This window comes from Ornithodoros turicata, chromosome 1 (assembly GCF_037126465.1).
Source record: "Ornithodoros turicata isolate Travis chromosome 1, ASM3712646v1, whole genome shotgun sequence".
In the NCBI taxonomy this organism is placed as follows: domain Eukaryota; kingdom Metazoa; phylum Arthropoda; class Arachnida; order Ixodida; family Argasidae; genus Ornithodoros; species Ornithodoros turicata.
In genome coordinates, this window is record NC_088201.1 from 142,946,840 (window position 1) to 142,949,548 (window position 2,709).

At 51.0% G+C, this 2,709-nt stretch overlaps 1 long non-coding RNA gene across 1 annotated transcript; it reads left to right on the top strand.

Moving 5' to 3' along the window:
• The first annotated feature begins 229 nt into the window (after positions 1–229).
• LOC135370227 (uncharacterized) lies at positions 230–733 on the top strand. The gene is made up of 3 exons (XR_010415263.1): positions 230–320; positions 457–563; positions 715–733. It is a non-coding gene; the product is annotated as an uncharacterized LOC135370227 (long non-coding RNA).
• Positions 734–2,709: the final 1,976 nt, after the last annotated feature.

Below are 2,709 nucleotides of genomic sequence, written 5' to 3' on the forward strand. Positions count from 1 at the left end.
GTGACATCCCCTGGGTTCTGTCTCCGACAGGGAGTCCGGTGCCCTCAGGCTCCTCCCGAGTTCCTTACTCGTGGTTGGTTCCTCCACAGGACAGCTTCTAAGGTTTCACCTCTTCCTCACGGCAGTGTTCAAATGCTATCTCCCCTAGCTTCTTTCTTCTCATAAGCTTTCACCTTGGTGAGCTGTATGTGTAAGTCCAATTTTAATCTTGCAGCCTCTGAGCTCCACCTGCTTCATGATATCCCCTCAGTTCAGCCTCGAGGGAGTACGAAGCCTTCAGGCTCCTTGGTGGGAGTGTCCTTGGGCCGTCCTTTCATGAGGTGAGCCTCTAAGGCCTCTTGCGTCGTACCTCTTTCTAACGGCTATCTTCGAATGCTATTCTCCCATGCCCTACATATTGTCATGCAAACCTCACCTTGGCAATCTGTATATGTCATCCTAATTTTAATCTTGCAGCCTCCAAGGTCCAGCGTCTTCGTGAGAGCCCCTCAGTCCAGGGTCCAGGGAGTCCGCCGTCCTCAGGCTACTCCCTGGGTCTGTTCCCGAGCCTGGCTACTCTGCAGGTTAGCTTCTCTGCTTCTCTCTGGTTCTAAAGCCTCCTGCATCGCAACTCTTCCTATCAGCTGCGTTCAAATGTCATATCCCCTAGCCTCTTTCTCGTCATGCAACTTTCACTTTGGAGAGGTGTGTGTGATCCTAATTTTAATCTTGCAGACTCCGAGCTCCAGCTGCTCCATGCCTCTGTTCTGACTCCAGGGAGTCCGACAACCTGAGGCTCCTCCCTTGGTGTGTATCCCGTGGTTGGCCTCTCCACAGATTAGCTTGTTAGGTCCGCCATGGTGTACCTCTTCCTTGTGGCAGCCTTCGCATTCTGCCTCCCTAGCCTCCTTCTGGTTATGAAAACTTTGACATTGGCGAGCTGTATGTCTCATCCTAATTTTGATTTCCAGCCTCCGAGCTGCAGCTGTTCCATGATACCCCCTCAGCCCTGCGTCCAGGGACTGCGAAGCTCTCATGCTCTTACATTGGTCTGTTTCCTGTGGCCAGCCCCTCACATGTGAACTTCTAAGGCTTCCTGTGTCACACCTCTTCTCACGGCAGCGTTCAGTTGCGACATGCCATAGCCTCTTTTTGTCATGTAACTTTCACTATATTTCAGCTGTATTTTGTATCATAATTCTAATGTTGCAGACCTCGAGCTCCAGCTCTTTCATGGGAGCCCCTCAGTCCTGGCTCCAGGGAGTTGGGTGGCCTCAGACTTCTCCCTGGCCCTGTTTCCTGTGGGTGGCCCTTCCACAGGTGAGCCTCTAGGGCCACCTGCATTGCACCTCTTCCTTGCAGTTGCGTTCAGATCTTATCTCCCACAGCCTCTTTCTTGGAGAGCTGTATTGTCATCCTAATTTTAATCTTGCAGCCTCCGAGCCTCCATGATATCTCCTGGGTCCTAGCTTTAGGGAATACAGAGCCTTTAGGCTCCTTGTGTTCAGGCCTCAGGCTCCTGTTTCCCATTGCTGGCCCCTCTAAAGGTAAGCCTCTAAGGCCTCCTTGGTCGCACCTCCTCCTCACAGCTAGTTAGAATGATATCTGCCATGTCCTCTTTATTGTCTTGCAACTTTCATCTTGGAGAGCTGTACACGTTGTCGTGCTGGGCGCTCGAAAGAACCATCTAGCTCGTCTGAATAACCAGAACACCAAGTGACCTTTATTCTCATGCCAAACCACACAGCCAAAAAGCCCCGCATATCGATGGCATGCCTAATAATTACACAAGACACACCCTGTCATGCAGATGGTGCTTAACCAATCACTACATCTCTCTTCAAACGGGATTGGAGTTTGCAAAACTAGTCTGGCTTCACATGTCGGCCAACTCGAGTCTGTTATTGGTGGATCGTGTGTCTCACTCACTGTTGAGGGTGCTGACTCTGCCGTGGAAGTCTACCTCCGACACTGCTGAATCTTCTGAGTAGGCCATGTGATGACCCGGCCTTAAGAGTGTTGAGGTAGTTCAGGCAGATTCTCCTTGTCATTGTGATGATCTGGGAGTCGACAATGTTGTATACTGCCCATTGGACATCACCATTAGACTCCTAGAAGTTTCAGTCTGGAAGGGCATCAAATGGTACCAGGTGTATACAATTTCACTGGATGATGCCTGTCTGAGTCTCGGTGACGTATGTGTACTGTGTTTTTGCCGGACTCAATACTTTTTCTTTTGCAGGGGATGTCCTGCACCCTCACACCTTCCCCCCTGAAGTTGCGGCAAGGTACAGTGTCGCGTGTCTAATGTTGTAGTCTTTACGCTGTTGGGCGCGAGCAGCAGTGTCCTCTTTTCCGGCAATCGTGTGTCGATGGCCATTTTGGCAACTTCATTTAAGGCGACAACCCATGGGCGGTTGTGATGGACTGAATCTGCTTACGTCAGGAGTGTCTCGTTAAGCGAGAAGTACTAAGTGCGGGCCCCTTGACTTGTAGAAGATTCGTTGATCGTCCGCACCATACGTTCGGCGTCGCCGTTTGGTTGAGGGTATGCTGGGACTGCTCGTGATGTGGGGAAGCCATGTTACTGAGCAAACTCTGCGAACAACCAGGACGAGAATCGCATACCGTTGTCACAAACGAGCACATCAGGAGTCCCAAACCTAGCGAATGTGCTCTTGATGGCTTCTACAACAGTCGGTGCCATCGTCGTCGTTAATCCTGAGAACT